At 49.1% G+C, this 16,560-nt stretch overlaps 2 protein-coding genes across 7 annotated transcripts in view; one reads left to right on the top strand and one right to left on the bottom strand.

Moving 5' to 3' along the window:
* The window catches only part of ST3GAL5 (ST3 beta-galactoside alpha-2,3-sialyltransferase 5), a 44,092-nt gene that overhangs the window by 25,639 nt on the left and 1,893 nt on the right, over positions 1-16,560 (bottom strand). The window lies entirely within an intron of this gene.
* SHROOM3 (shroom family member 3) overlaps positions 7,480-16,560 on the top strand; it is a 233,965-nt gene continuing 224,884 nt past the window's right edge. Inside the window, exon 1 of the mRNA XM_060278375.2 lies at positions 7,480-11,307. The gene's annotated coding sequence lies outside the window, so the exon portion shown is untranslated. The remainder of the gene's footprint in view (positions 11,308-16,560) is intronic.

The following is a 16,560-nucleotide window of genomic DNA, read 5'->3' as shown; positions in this document are numbered from 1 at the left end:
CCCACCCTGTGGAACGCCCCCCCATCAGATGTCAAAGAGAAAAACAGCTACCAGAAGACATCTGAAGGAGGCCCTGTTTAGGGAGGCTTTTAATGTTTAATTGATTGTTTTATTTCATTTTTCTGTTGGAAGCCGCCTAGAGTGGCTGGGGAAACCCAGCCAGATAGGCGGGGTATAAATAATAAATTATTATTATTATTATTATTATTATTATTATTATTATTATTATTATTATTATTATTTTAAGTACAGTGGTACCTCGCAAGACAAATGCCTCGTGCAACAAAAAACTCGCAAGACGAAATTTTTTTGCTTTGCACGAGGGACTCGCAAGACAACGAGGTTTTCTATGAACGCCGCTTCATCTTGCGAAGCGCAGCCATAGAAAGACAAAGCGGCGGCGAGTGGCAAAAAAAGGGGAACCAGCTGTAGCGCAGGAAGAAGGCAAAGGAAGATCAGCTGTCAGCGCGGGAAGCTGATCTTCCTTTGCCTTCTATCTGCGCTACAGCTGGTTCTCCTTTGTGTTCTGCTGGTCTCTGCCAGTTGCCACAAGCGGTGAGCAGCAACCGGCGGAGACCAGCGTAACGCAAAGGGGAACCAGCTGTAGCACGACAAAAAGGCTGACAGCTGATCTTCTTTGCCTTTTTTTTTTGCCGCGCTACAGCTGTCAAATCACTTATAATGCCCAGGGGCACAGCCAATGTAGGTCTTTCAAGACCGGTGGTCCATGGTCTCAATGGCCACTCCCAGTCACCAGTTTAGCCAGGGCTGTCTTAAGCATATCCAGCTCTGTAGTGCAAAGATCCCTCCAGCCCCCCACCCCCTCTGTTTCCCAGAGTTGTCGACCCAGCAAGGTCAGGTGGTACCCGGTGCGGATTTTTTTGGTCACACCCCCCATTGAAATTATTAAAATAAGGAAAAATAAGATACTTACAGTTGCAAGTGTTATTTTCTTTTTCTTTTTCTTTACATTGTGAGCCTGAGCACTTAAAACCCCCTTTTCCTAAAATCAAGATGCATATATTTTTAAGTTCTACTTATTATGAACATGTAAGAAATGGTGCTGAATTTCTAAAGCGACCTCTTTCGGTTTAAGCGCACCTATACATGCCTCTCCCAAAAGCCGTTCCCTTTCAGCTCAGATGTGCAGAGGCTGGTTGTAGCCGTGCAGCACTCTGTCCATGCACAAAGAAACTCTCATTCCTCATTCCTTCACATGTCCCAGGGTCAAACCCTGACACTGAAAAAAATGGTTCTGGCTGAGTTCTGAAGTCACATTAAATCCCAGTTCAAAGCCATGCCATTTGTCCATAGGCGAGCACGTCCGTTTTGCCTTCCTCTTGATTATCAGCCAATATTTAGTGTATGAATCGAGTTACCAAAGGACAAACCTGCATGTGGATTTTCAATGATTTGTCAGGAGTTGGTGTCAGTTGAAGGAAAGCTGGACAGAGATGGAGGGGTAGGTATAAATCCCATCCATAGGGCCAGAACTTGAGAAAGAGCTGCTGTCCCTTGACGATGGACATGGAAGAAGCCAGGCCATTAGGTGTACAGTGGAACCTCGGTTTACGAATTTTCAGTTTACGAATGCCGCAGACCCATCTGGAACCGATTGATTCACTTTCCATTACTTTCGATGGGAAAGTTTGCTTCAGTTTATGAACAGACTTCCGGAACCAATTGTGTTCATAAACCGAGGTACCACTGTAACTTCTTCCATGAGTATAGCACTCTTCTGGGAAAAGTCTCACGTATCCCAGAAAAAGAAAACTTCCTTCCATAGAACTCTTAAAAGGGCAAGAACACTCTCAAGGACTGACAAGGTAGTCAAGGGATCAAAGAACAGCAAGCAAGAGAAAACCCCACAAGGACACCCCTTAATAAAATGATGAAATCCATCAAGAACATCCCTGAACTCAGGTATGGGGAACTTCCTCATGTTACTGCACTACAACTCCCATCATCCCGTCATCCCTGGTCGCTGGCTCTGCTTGCTGGGGCTGATGGTAGTTGTGGTTCATCAATGTCTGGCGGGCTAAAGGTTCACCACATTGGTGCTAACAAAATGGTTCCTTGACAGCCGAGCGCCAATGTCACAATAAATAAATGTTGTTATTTTGGTTTGGTGGGTGCCTTGCTGCTGAGGGCATTGTCTTCATTATAATGACCAGATTCACACAAACAGTGCTGGCCTCCCTTCAAGTACAGCTTTCCTCAACCTCGTTGCCTTCCAGATGTTTGGGATTGCAACTCCCACCATCCCTGAACTTTGGGAAGAAGATGGGAGCTGGAGTCTGGAGGGCACCAAGTTGGGGGAAACTGACATAGGTAATCAAGACTGATGGACTGCCAGCTCCAAAATTACAGCCTCTGTTGCTGGATAGCTCAGTTGGTAGAGCATGAGACCCTTAATCTCAGGGTCATGGGTTCGAGCCTCATGTTGGGCAAGATTCCGGGTTGGATTAGATGACTCTAATAGTCCCCTCCAATTCTATGTTTCGAAACAGAGACCACCGTGCCTTCCGACTCATCTCTGCTCAATGGCCCAGTTGGGCAACCCTTGAAAATGGCGGCCCCCATAGGCAAAGTTAGGGAAGTGAAGGATGCGGGCAGGTTGTGCTTTGCACAGTGGATATTTCTCCCCCATATTTTTCTATATCACATGATTCATTTTCTTGCATACAAGGGCTGCGGGTGGATGGGTATGTCCTCGACACCCAGGCAAACCAATGGCATATGACACTGGCTCTGACAGGCGGGCCCTGACCAGAACATGCTGTGGTCCATAGTCTTGGTTTTCCCAGGCTGGTGGGTGGGTGGGTGGGTGGTTGTCCCTGCCTCGCAGGGGCATTTGGAAAAGTGGAGCCTCACTTTGAGAGAACGGTTTAAAATGAAAATGCTGCAATTGACGTGTCCTTGCGAATCAAGTGGCATTCCGACAGAGCGTTACCAAATAAACCTTTTGCCATTTCACCTTCCAAAGCCTGCCTCGTGTGGAGTTGCTTCTCTGTTTATGGTACTTTCTTTTTAAACAACAGCCTTACTGCGTCTGCCAAAGTTGATCGATCAGGCCTGAGACACGCAGTGCAGGATCTTTTCTTTGCATGAGCGATGTACCAGAATTTTAAAAAAACAGACCAAAAACTATGGTTCCAGGTGCCCCTCCCCGCCTTCGAGGTGGCTTTGTCGGAGGCACGGAAATCTGCACCCCAAGGAGCACGCAGAGTCGGGCAGCTGGGCTGGGCTGAGCAGGTGGGGGCACAGCCCCTTGACGGAGGCAGCTCCACCACCGCCACCGGGAAAGGAGCGAAGTGGGGGAAGCGGACAAACGGGGGGTTCCGTGTGCCTCCTAAATGCGCCCCTGCTGGGCAGGCAACATGGCCCAGGGTGCCACTCAGCCCAAGGGGAAAGACGCCCCTGAGTCTAGCTGCCACATTCTGGATTAGTTGTAGTTTCCGGGTCACCTTCAAAGGTAGCCCCACATAGAGTGCATTGCAGTATTCCAAGCGAGAGATAACTAGAGCATGCACCACTCTGGTGAGGCAGTCTGCAGGCAGGTAGGGTCTCAGCCTGCGTACCAGATGGAGCTGGTAGACAGCTGCCCTGGACACAGAATTAACCTGAGCCTCCATGGACAGCTGTGGGTCCAAAATGATTCCCAGACTGCGCCCCTGGTCCTTCAGGGGCACAGTTGCCCCATTCAGGACCAGGGAGTCCTCCACACCTGCCCGCCTCCTGTCCCCCCAACACAGTACTTCTGTCTTGTCAGGATTCAACCTCAATCTGTTAGCCACCATCCATCCTCCAACTGCCTCCAAGCACTCACACAGGACCTTCACCGCCTTCACTGGTTCTGATTTGAAAGAAAGGTAGAGCTGGGTATCATCTGCATACTCATGCTCTGGTCAGACCTCACCTGGAGAACTGTGTCCAGTTCTGGGCACCACAGTTCAAGAAGGATACTGACAAGCTGGAACATGTCCAGAGGAGGGCAACCAAAAATGGTCAAAGGCCTGGAAACGATGCCTTATGAGGAACGGCTTAGGGAGCTGGGTATGTTTAGCCTGGAGAAGAGAAGGTTAAGGGGTGATTTGATAGCCATGTCCAAATAAATAAAAGGATGTCATATAGAGGAGGGAGAAAGGTTGTTTTCTGCTGCTCTAGAGAAGCGGACATGGAGCAATGGATTCAAACTACAAGAAAGAAGATTCCACCTAAACATTAGGAAGAACTTCCTGACAGTAAGAGCTGTTCGGCAGTGGAATTTGCTGCCAAGGAGTGTGGTGGAGTCTCCTTCTTTGGAGGTCTTTAAGCAGAGGCTTGACAGCCATCTGTCAGGAATGCTTTGATGGTGTTTCCTGCTTGGCAGGAGGTTGGACTGGATGGCCCTTGTGGTCTCTTCCAACTCTATGATTCTATGATGAACACCCAGCCCAAACCCCCTGATGATCTCTCCCAGCAGCTTCATGTAGATGTTGAAAAGCATGGGGGAGAGGCTTTTCGCTGAATCACCACTGATTCCTGTAATGTTCATGATACATGACAGCAGGCGAGAGGACAATCACAGGAGATTTTTTGAAACCTTTCAAAACAGTGTCCATTGCTCAATTCAGATAAAGTTGTCATAGTGTCTGACAGAGAAAAAGGAATTTAAAATGCTTTGGAGCATCTTTCGCTCAAGAGCCACAGAGCGGTATGCTGGAATGACATCCGCAGAGACATCATGTTTTGGTTGAAAAAAACATGGGGCCAGTTCAGAAGATACCAAGCTATACCTTGCTGACTTTTTTGATCTTCTCAGGTCAAATTCTGAGCAAGACTACAGATTCAAATTTGATAAACTCAGTACAAATTGGAGCAAAGCGTGCTGGGGCCTGGATTCTAAAGAGACTGGACATATATAATGAAAAAAGTGGAATTACCACAAATGTCTCTGAGAGTTTTCATGCAGTTCTAAAAAGACTTTGACAATGGAAAGAATTGACGGTGGAAGCAATGGTGTTATCCTTACATGCAATGCAAAAATTTTACTGGAGAGAAACTTTGCGTGGACTGTGTAACACTGGAAACTTTCATTTGCGGTCTCAGTTTTTCAGACACTCAAGATCACCCAGGGCAGTCTCGAGCAGGTCAGGTGCCCTGGCACTGAGTAGCGGAGATCGCTCCAGCGCTCCCGCCCTCGCAGGGCGCAGCATGGTTTCCGCGCAGCTTCGTCGCGCACAGCCCCACCTACCAGCCCGGCACCCTGGCACACCGCACCACCGGGAGTCTACCTAGAGCCGGCCCTGAAATAACCAGAAGATACAGTCTTTCCTCATATAGCTTGTGATCCATCACAAATCATGGATAACTTCTGTGGCCTCAGAAAGATGAAAGCTATGAGAAGGCACCATCAGTTTGTCAAATGGTACCATGATCCTTCATGGTAATGAACAATTTAATAGGTGTTTGTCCACAGCTTGGTGTATTTGTGGTAAGGGTTAGTAAAGAAAAGCATTATGTTGTCTGCCTTTTCCCCAAAGAGAACTGCTCTTGCCCATCATCCAGGACTTGCTACCATATTATAGCTGCCAAAAAAATCTATTGGCATGCCACCAGAACCAGGGAAGCCTCACCGGTTGCAGCTCACACAGTTGAAGCGAAATAAAAGGCAGAAGAGTAGATCGGGAAGAAAGTTCCTCAGACTGAAGGAAAATATAACAGTAGCTCCAGCATCTGATTCAGTGCAGGCTGCTGAGAAGTTGGACTCCTAAAAAACAGATCACCAACGGACTATGAGACAGGGAAGGTAAATGGTGTTTCCATGTGCTGCTCTGGTTTGCCAGAAGCGGCTTAGTCATCAGGGGCGTAGCCAGGATGAAAATTAGGGGGGCAAGGGGCGGTGCCAAGGGGCAGGGCCAAGGGGAGGGGGAGGGGCCACAGTGGGGCAAGGAAAGCTCCCTTCTCCCTTGCTGGCTGTGGTGCGGGCGGAGGGAAAGCCAGGCAACCGCTTTGCGCGGCTCTGGGGCTGTCCCTCCACCCGCCCTACAGCCAGACAGGGAGAAGGGATGTCTCCCTTCTCCCTTGCTGGCTGTGGGGCGGGTGGAGGGAAAGCCAGGTTTCCCTCCACCCGCCCCGGCGATCGCGGAGGGGGAGGAGGGGATCAGAGCAGCCCGATTTCGGGTTGCTCCGACCCCCTCCTCCCCCTCCTCGACCAGCAAGGGCGAGGGGGCGCCAGGATCAGCCCGAAATCGGGCTGCTCCGACTCCCTCCTCCCCCTCCGTGATCGGCAGGGGTGAGGGGGCACCGGGGCGGGTGGAGGGGAAGCCCCAGAACCGCGCAAAGCGGTTGCCTGGCTTTCCCTCCGCCCGCCCCACAGCCAGCCGGCTAGAAGGGACGTCTCCCTTCTCCCTGGCTGGCTGTGGGGCGGGCGGAGGGAAAGCCAGGCAACCGCTTTGTGCGGTTTGCTAGAAGGGACGTCTCCCTTCTCCCTGGCTGGCTGTGGGGCGGGCAGAGGGAAAGCCAGGCAACCGCTTTGCGCGGCTGTGGGGCTTTTCCTCCACCCGCCCCACAGCCAGCCAGGGAGAAGGGAGATGGCACTGGGCGGGCAGCGGGGCAGGCTGGCCAGCGGCCCTGCTTCTAGGGGGGGCAACTGCCCCCTCCTGCCCCCTGCCTACGCCCATGTTAGTCATGCTGGCCACATGACCAGGAAGCTGTCCAGACAAACGCAGGCTCTCTCAGCCTATAGAGCGAGATGAGAGTGCAACCCCAGAGTTGTCCACGACTGGACCTAACTGTCAGGGGTACCTTTGTTGTTGTTTAGTCGTTTAGTCGTGTCCGACTCTTCGTGACCCCATGGACCAGAGCACGCCAGGCACTCCTGTCTTGCACTGCCTCCCGCAGTTTGGTCAAACTCATGTTCGTAGCTTCGAGAACACTGTCCAACCATCTCGTCCTCTGTCGTCCCCTTCTCCTAGTGCCCTCAGTCTTTCCCAACATCAGGGTCTTTTCCAAGGATTATTCTCTTCTCATGAGGTGGCCAAAGTATTGGAGCCTCAGCTTCACAATCTGTCCTTCCAGTGAGCACTGACGGCTGACTTCCTTCAGAATGGATAGGTTTGATCTTCTTGCAGCCCATGGGACTCTCAAGAGTCTCCTCCAGCACCATAATTCAAAAGCATCAATTCTTTGGCGATCAGCCTTCTTTATGGTTCAGCTCTCACTTCCATACATCACTACTGGGAAAACCATAGCTTTAACTATACGGACCTGTCACAGGCAATGGGTTGCGACTACTCTAGAGTACTGACTCTCCAGTCCTTTGCCTTTTCATGCTTTTATTAATTGCAGGCTATTTACAGTGCTAGAGCTATACAGGATACATCCACTCAGTCTGACCCAGAACCCTGGAATGGCGCACTCCGCGTCCTCTTCCAACATAAGAGTCGGGGCACCCCATATCTCCTCCCACGTTTCCTTCTGCGTAAGTCCGTAACCGGAGGGGAAAAGGGTCTATTTTCCATGTTTTCCTTCTCCCCCTCTTCCCCCTCTCTCTCTTCCTGTCCCATGTGCAGCAGGGGCTCTCCTATGCTGCTAGAGCCCCGTCTCCTCCTTCCTCCTTCCTCACTGGACTCTTCCCCCTCCCCGCTGACGCTACTGCTGGTGGAAGAGCTACTCCTCAGGATGGGGGGGGGGACCTCTGTACCCTTTCCCCCTCACAGGACCTTTGTAGGCAAGGTGATGTCTCTGCTTTATAAGATGCTGTCTAGGTTTGTCATTGCTTTTCTCCCAAGAAGCAGACGTCTTTTAATATCGTGAGTGCTGTCACCATCTGCAGTGATTAAGGAGCCCAAGAAAGTAAAATCTCTCACTGCCTCCATTTCTTCCCCTTTTATTTGCCAGGAGGTGATGGGACCAGTGGCCATGATCTTGGTTTTTTTGATGTTGAGCTTCAGACCATATTTTGCGATCTCCTCTTTCACCCTCATTAAAAGGTTCTTTAATTCTTCCTCACTTTCTGCCATCAAGGTTGTGTCATCTGCATATCTAAGGTTGTTGATATTTCTTCTGGCAATCTTAATTCCGGCTTGGGATTCATCTAGTCCAGCCTTTCGCATGATGAATTCTGCATATAAGTTAAATAAGCAGGGAGACAATATACAACCTTGTCGTACTCCTTTCCCAATTTTGAACCAATCAGTTGTTCCATATCCAGTTCTAACTGTAGCTTCTTGTCCCACATAGAGATTTCTCAGGAGACAGATGAGGTGATCAGGCACTCCCATTTCTTTAAGAACTTGCCATAGTTTGCTGTGGTCGACACAGTCAAAGGCTTTTGCATAGTCAATGAAGCAGAAGTAGACGTTTTTCTGGAACTCTCTAGCTTTCTCCATAATCCAGTGCATGTTTGCTATTTGGTCTCTGGTTCCTCTGCCCTTTCGAAATCCAGCTTGCACTTCTGGGAGTTCTCAGTCCACATACTGCTTAAGCCTGCCTTGTAGAATTTTAAGCATAACCTTGCTAGCGTGTGAAATGAGCGCAATTGTGCGGTAGTTGGAGCATTCTTTGGCACTGCCCTTCTTTGGAATTGGGGTGTAGACTGATCTTCTCCAATCCTCTGGCCATTGCTGAGTTTTCCAAACTTGCTGGCATATTGGGTGTAGCACCTTAACAGCATCATCTTTTAAAATTTTAAATAGTTCAGCTGGAATATCATCACTTCCACTGGCCTTGTTATTAGCAGTGCTTTCTAAGGCCCATTTGACTTCACTCTCCAAGATGTCTGGCTCAAGATCAGCAACCACACTACCTGGGGTGTACGAGATCTCCATATCTTTCTGGTATAATTCCTCTGTGTATTCTTGCCACCTCTTCTTGTTGTCTTCTGCTTCTGTTAGGTCCTTACCACTTTTGTCCTTTATTATGGTAATCTTTGTACGAAATGTTCCTTTCATATCTCCAAATTTCTTGAACAGATCTCTGGTTTTCCCCATTCTATTGTTTTCCTCTATTTCTTTGCATTGCTCGTTTAAGAAGACCCTCTTGTCTCTCCTTGCTATTTTTTTGGAAATCTGCATTCAGTTTCCCGTATCTTTCCCTATCTCCCTTGCATTTTGCTTGCCTCCTCTCCTCCACTATTTGTAAGGCCTCGTTGGACAGCCATTTTGCTTTCTTGCATTTCCTTTTCCTTGGGATGGTTTTCGTTGCTGCCTCCTGTATAATGTTATGAGCCTCCATCCATAGTTCTTCAGGCACTCTGTCCACCAAATCTACATCCTTAAACCTGTTCCTCACTTCCACTGTGTATTCATAAGGGATTTGATTCAGATTGTATCTTACTGACCCAGTGGTTTTTCCTACTTTCTTCAGTTTAAGCTGGAATTTTGCTATAAGAAGCTGATGATCTGAGTTACAGTCAGCTCCAGGTCTTGTTTTCGCTGACTGTATAGAGCTTCTCCATCTTTGGCTGCAGAGAATATAATCAATCTGATTTTGATGCTGCCCATTTGGTGATATCCATGTGTAGAGTCGTCCCTTCATGGATCAATGCCTTGTTGTGACGAAGGGGCTTGAATAACTCAGAGAAGCTATGAGCTATGCCATGCAGGGCCACCCAAGATGGCCAGGTCATAGTGGATAGTTTTGACTAAACGTGATCCACCTGGAGAAGGAACTGGCAAGCCACTCCAGTATCCCTGCCAAGAAAACTCCATGGACAAAGACAACAGGCATATTAAAGTTATGACGCTGGAAGTTGAGCCCCTCAGGTCGGAAGGCGTCCAACATGCTACTGAGGAAGAGCGGAGGACAAGTACAAGTAGATTCAGAGCTGATGAAGCGGCTGGGCCAAAGCCGAAAGGTCGCTCAGTTGCGGATATGCCTGGAAGCGAAAGGAAAGTCTGATGCTGTAAAGAAAAATATTGCATAGGAACCTGGAATGTAAGAACCATGGATAATGGTAAGCTGGATGTGGTCAAAAATGAGATGGCAAGAATAAATATCGACATCCTGGGCATCAGTGAACTAAAATGGAAGGGAATGGGCGAATTCAGTTCGGATGACTATCATATCTACTACTGTGGGCAAGAATCCCGTAGAAGAAATGGAGTGGCCCTCATAGTCAACAAAAGAGTGGCAAAAGCTGTAATGGGATGCAATCTCAAAAATGACAGAATGATCTCGATACGAATCCAAGGCAGACCTTTTAATATCACAGTAATCCATGTTTATGCACCAACTACTGGTGCTGAAGAAAGTGAAATTGACCAATTCTATGAAGACTTACAACACCTTCTAGAAATGACACCAAAGAAGGATGTTCTTCTCATTACAGAAGATTGGAATGCTAAAGTAGGGAATCAAGAGATAAAAGGAACAACTGGCAAGTTTGGCCTTGGAGTTCAAAATGAAGCAGGGCAAAGGCTAATAGAGTTCTGTCAAGAGAACAGGCTGGTCATCACAAACACTCTTTTCCAACAACACAAGAGATGACTCTACACATGGATATCACCAAATGGGCATTCATACACTAGTTATTCATACACTAAATATTGGCTGATAATCAAGAGGAAGGCAAAACGGACTTGCTCGCCTCTTGACTGTTAGGACTTTAAACCTAAGACGCTGGCAAATTAGCAAGGTCATGTGATTTAAGTTGTTAAGTCGTTAAGTTGTTAAGATGCTCAGTATATATAGAGTGTTTGTTTTGTTTGCTTGTGGGGTGTGGAGCAGTCATGTCTGAAAGCTCTGGAGATGTTTCTGTTATCTGTCTGCAATAAAACTGTCTTTGAAAGTTGGGCTTCCGTGGGTCGTTTCTGCTGCAAAGCTGCAAGGATTTTACAGCAACAAGAATCCAGCCGCTGTGCTTAATGCTCTGCAAAGAGAACTGTTTCTGGTCTGTGCAGCGCAGCAGAAGCGTATTACTGGACCAGTACGGGAAAACCTCTTATGGACAAATGACATTGCTTTGAACTGGGATTTAATGTGACTTCAGGACTCAGCCAGAACCATTTTTTTCAGTGTCAGGGTTTGACCCTGGGACATGTGAAGGAATGAGGAATGAGAGTTTCTTTGTGCATGGACAGAGTGCTGCACGGCTACAACCAGCCTCTGCACATCTGAGCTGAAAGGGAACGGCTTTTGGGAGAGGCATGTATAGGTGCGCTTAAACCGAAAGAGGTCGCTTTAGAAATTCAGCACCATTTCTTACATGTTCATAATAAGTAGAACTTAAAAATATATGCATCTTGATTTTAGGAAAAGGGGGTTTTAAGTGCTCAGGCTCACAATGTAAAGAAAAAGAAAAAGAAAATAACACTTGCAACTGTAAGTATCTTATTTTTCCTTATTTTAATAATTTCAATGGGGGGTGTGACCAAAAAAATCCGCACCGGGTACCACCTGACCTTGCTGGGTCGACAACTCTGGGAAACAGAGGGGGTGGGGGGCTGGACGGATCTTTGCACTACAGAGCTGGATATGCTTAAGACAGCCCTGGCTAAACTGGTGACTGGGAGTGGCCATTGAGACCATGGACCACCGGTCTTGAAAGACCTACATTGGCTGTGCCCCTGGGCATTATAAGTGATTTGACAGCTGTAGCGCGGCAAAAAAAAAAGGCAAAGAAGATCAGCTGTCAGCCTTTTTGTCGTGCTACAGCTGGTTCCCCTTTGCGTTACGCTGGTCTCCGCCGGTTGCTGCTCACCGCTTGTGGCAACTGGCAGAGACCAGCAGAACACAAAGGAGAACCAGCTGTAGCGCAGATAGAAGGCAAAGGAAGATCAGCTTCCCGCGCTGACAGCTGATCTTCCTTTGCCTTCTTCCTGCGCTACAGCTGGTTCCCCTTTTTTTGCCACTCGCCGCCGCTTTGTCTTTCTATGGCTGCGCTTCGCAAGATGAAGCGGCGGTCATAGAAAACCTCGTTGTCTTGCGAGTCCCTCGTGCAAAGACACTTTCGTCTTGCGGGTTTTTTGTTGCGCGAGGCATTCGTCTTGTGAGGTACCACTGTAAATATTAATAATAATAATAATAATAATAATAATATTATAATAATAATTTATTATTTATTATTTATACCCCGCCCATCTGGCTGGGTTTCCCCAGCCACTCTGGGCGGCTTCCAACAGAAAAATGAAATAAAACAATCAATTAAACATTAAAAGCCTCCCTAAACAGGGCTGCCTTCAGATGTCTTCTGGTAGCTGTTTTTCTCTTTGACATCTGATGGGAGGGCGTTCCACAGGGTGGGCGCCACCACCGAGAAGGCCCTCTGCCTGGTTCCCTGCACCTTGGCTTCTTGCAACGAGGGAACTGCCAGAAGGCCCTCGGTACTGGACCTCAAAGTCTGGGCAGAACCATGGGGGTGGAGACACTCCTTCAGGTATACTGGACCGAGGCAATTTAGGGCTTAAAAAGTCAGCACCAACACTTTGAATTGTGCTCGGGAATGTACTGGGAGCCAATGTAGATCTATCAAGACCAGTGTTATGTGGTCTCAGCGGCCGCTCCCAGTCACCAGTCTAGCTGCCGCATTCTGGATTAGTTGTAGTTTCTGGGTCACCTTCATAGGTAGCCCCACGTAGAGCGCATTGCAGTAGTCCAAGCGGGAGATAACTAGAGCATGTACCACTCTGGCGAGACAGTCTGCAGGCAGGTAGGGTTTCAGCCTGCGTACCAGATGGAGCTGATAGACAGCTGCCCTGGACACAGAATTGACCTGTGCCTCCATGGACAGCTGTGAGTCCAAAATGACTCCCAGGCTGCGCACCTGGTCCTTCAGGGGCACAGTTACCCCATTCAGGACCAGGGAGTCCTCCACACCTGCCCACCTCCTGTCCCCCACAAACAGTACTTCTGTCTTGTCAGGATTCAACCTCAATCTGTTAGCCACCATCCATCCTCCAACCGCCTCCAGGCACTCACACAGGACCTTCACCGCCTTCACTGGTTCTGATTTGAAAGAGAGGTAGAGCTGGGTATCATCCGCATACTGATGAACACCCAGCCCAAACCCCCTGATGATCTCTCCCAGCGCCTGCATGTAGATGCTAAAAAGCATGGGGGAGAGGACAGAGCCCTGAGGCACCCCTCAAGTGAGAGCCCAGGGGTCCAAACACTCATTCCCCACCCCCACTCTCTGAACACGGCCCAGGAGGAAGGAGCGGAACCACTGTATGACAGTGCCCCCAGCTCCCAACCCCTCTAGACGGTCCAGAAGTATGTTATGGTCGATGCTGTCAAAAGCCACTGAGAGATCCAGCAGAAATAGGAAACAGCTCTCACCTTTGTCCCTAGCCCGCTGGAGATCATCAACCAGTGCAACCAAGGCAGTTTCAGTCCCATGATGAGGCCTGAATCCCGACCGGAAGGGAACCAAATGGTCCGCTTCTTCCAGGTGTGCCTGGAATTGTTCAGCAACCACTCGCTCAATCGCCTTGCCCAAGAATGGAAGATTTGAGACTGGGCGATAGTTGGCCATATTGGCCGCATCTAAAGATGGTTTTTTAAGAAGCGGTTTAATAACCGCCTCTTTCAGCGGGTCTCGGAAGGCTGCCTCACAGAGAGAAGCATTCACCAACCCACAAAGCTTTTATAAGCCAGGATGGGCAAGGATCAAGGAGACAGGTGGCTGGTTTCACTCGTCCAAGCAGCCTGTCCACATCCTTGGAGGTAAGAGATTGGAATTGATCCCACGCAACTGGACTAGACAGACCTCCAGCGCTCCCCCGCCCCGGTCCTGCTCCCACAGTGGAGTTTACCTCTTCCTGAATCTGAGCGACTTTATCTGCAAAAAAACTTTGCAAAATCATTGCAGGAGATCATGGGGCCCGTACTGGGCCCCGATGGAGCAGGTGGTTTCACTAAACTGCGAACCACCTGAAAAAGTCTCCTGCTGCTGTTTTCCGCAGATGCAATAGAGGCGGTGAAGAAAGTCTTCTTCGCGGTCGCTACCGCCACTTGGTAGGCTTGACATTGAGCTCTAACCCATGTCTGGTCAGCTTCAGAATGAGTTATCCGCCACCGGCGCTCTAGCCATCTCAACGATTGTTTCATTGCCCTCAGATCCATGGAGAACCACGGGGCTGTCCAGGCTCCATGCAATTGTAGAGGGCGCTTCGGAGCCAAACAGTCAACAGCCCTGGTCAACTCGACATTCCAGCGGGCCACCAGGGAATCGGCTGTTGAGATTAATAGCCCGTAATTGGCTAATTATCGATAACACAGCTTTGTGAGAAAGAAAGATAGCAGAGAAATCTATCTGCCTACGAACAAATTCTTAGCTGCGTTGCAGACGTACAAAAAATACTTGCCCAGTATGCTCCGTCAAAAATGCCCAGCCTCTGTTTCTAAAAACCGCAGAAACATAACCCCCAAGTCCGAATTGGTCCCACCTCCCTGGAGAGGGGAAGAGTCGTGGAGAAGTCAAGTTGCACCAGGTAGTGATCTGACCATGGCACATCTTTCGGTTCGCTTTTACTTAGTGTCAGATCACCAACATCCATACTTGATCTGTCAATATTTTCATCTTCTGCCGTTCATGTTTTTGCGCCCTGGTATCACCAGGAAGCTGTGGATCCTTGATTTTTGTGTTGCAGGCTGTGCCCTGGGCATGATATGAGATTTGAGGCTGAATTTGGGGGGCCCCCATGCAAATAGGTTAAGATTCGTGAGGATCCGTGCTTCACACCCACGTTTTTGGGCCACGGTGTCGCCAGGATGCTGTGGATCCCTGATTTTTGTGGTGTAGGCTGTACCCCTGGGCATGATATGTGATTTGAGGGTGAATTTGGGCGGGTCCCATGCAAATAGGTGAAGATTCGCAAGGATCCGTGCTTCAAAACCATGTTTTTGGGCCACGGTGTCGCCAGGACGCTGTGGATCCTTGATTTTTGTGGTGCAGGCTGTACCCCTGGGCATGATATGTGATTTGAGGGTGAATTTGGGCGGGTCCCATGCAAATAGGTGAAGATTCGCAAGGATCCGTGCTTCAAAACCACGTTTTTCGGCCACAGTGTCACCAGGACGCTGTGGATCCTTGATTTTTGTGGTGCAGGCTGTACCCCTGGGCATGATATGTTATTTGAGGGAGATTTGGGGTGGGGGCCATGCAAAAAGGTGAAGATTCTTGAGGATCCGTGCTTCAAAGCCACGTTTTTGGGCCACGGTGTCGCCAGGACGCTGTGAATCCTTGGGTTTTTGTGGTGCTGGCTGTACCCCTGGGCATGATATGTGATTTGAGGATGTATTTGGGGGGGCTCCATGCAAATAGGTGAAGATTCGCGAGGATCCGTGAGGATCCGTGCTTCAAAACCAAGTTTTTGGGCCACGGTGTCGCCGGGAAGTTGTGGATCCTTGATTTTTGTGGTGCAGGCTGTACCCCTGGGCATGATATGTGATTTGAGGGTGAATTTGGGCGGGTCCCATGCAAATAGGTGAAGATTCGCAAGGATCCGTGCTTCAAAACCACGTTTTTCGGCCACAGTGTTGCCAGGACGCTGTGGATCCTTGATTTTTGAGTTGCAGGCTGTACCCCTGGGCATGATATGTTATTTGAGGGAGATTTGGGGGTGGGGGCCATGCAAATAGGTGAAGATTCGCGAGGATCCGTGAGGATCCGTGCTTCAAAACCACGTTTTTGGGCCACGGTGTCGCCAGGACGCTGTGAATCCTTGGTTTTTTTGTGTGGTGCAGGCTGTACCCCTGGGCATGATATGTGATTTGAGGGTGAATTTGGGGGGGCTCCATGCAAATAGGTGAAGATTCGCGAGGATCTGTGAGGATCCGTGCTTCAAAGCCACGTTTTTGGGCCACGGTGTCGCCGGGAAGTTGTGGATCCTTGATTTTTGTGGTGCAGGCTGTACCCCTGGGCATGATATGTGATTTGAGGGTGAATTTGGGCGGGTCCCATGCAAATAGGTGAAGATTCGCAAGGATCCGTGCTTCAAAACCACGTTTTTCGGCCACAGTGTCGCCAGGACGCTGTGGATCCTTGATTTTTGTGTTGCAGGCTGTACCCCTGGGCATGATATGTTATTTGAGGGAGATTTGGGGGGGGCATGCAAAAAGGTGAAGATTCTTGAGGATCCGTGCTTCAAAGCCACGTTTTTGGGCCACAGTGTCGCCAGGACGCTGTGAATCCTTGGTTTTTTGTGGTGCTGGCTGTACCCCTGGGCATGATATGTGATTTGAGGGTGTATTTGGGGGGGCTCCATGCAAATAGGTGAAGATTCGCGAGGATCCGTGAGGATCCGTGCTTCAAAACCAGGTTTTTGGGCCACGGTGTCGCCGGGAAGTTGTGGATCCTTGATTTTTGTGGTGCAGGCTGTACCCCTGGGCATGATATGTGATTTGAGGGTGAATTTGGGCGGGTCCCATGCAAATAGGTGAAGATTCTTGAGGATCCGTGCTTCAAAACCACGTTTTTCGGCCACAGTGTCGCCAGGACGCTGTGGATCCTTGATTTTTGTGTTGCTGGCTGTACCCCTGGGCATGATATGTTATTTGATGGAGATTTGGGGGGGGGCATGCAAAAAGGTGAAGATTCTTGAGGATCCGTGCTTCAAAACCACGTTTTTGGGC

Source organism: Zootoca vivipara, chromosome Z1 (genome assembly GCF_965207765.1).
Source record: "Zootoca vivipara chromosome Z1, rZooViv2.hap1.1, whole genome shotgun sequence".
Taxonomy (NCBI): domain Eukaryota; kingdom Metazoa; phylum Chordata; class Lepidosauria; order Squamata; family Lacertidae; genus Zootoca; species Zootoca vivipara.
Note: the sequence above shows the minus strand (reverse complement) of the source record. Positions and strands in the feature narration are given on the sequence as shown.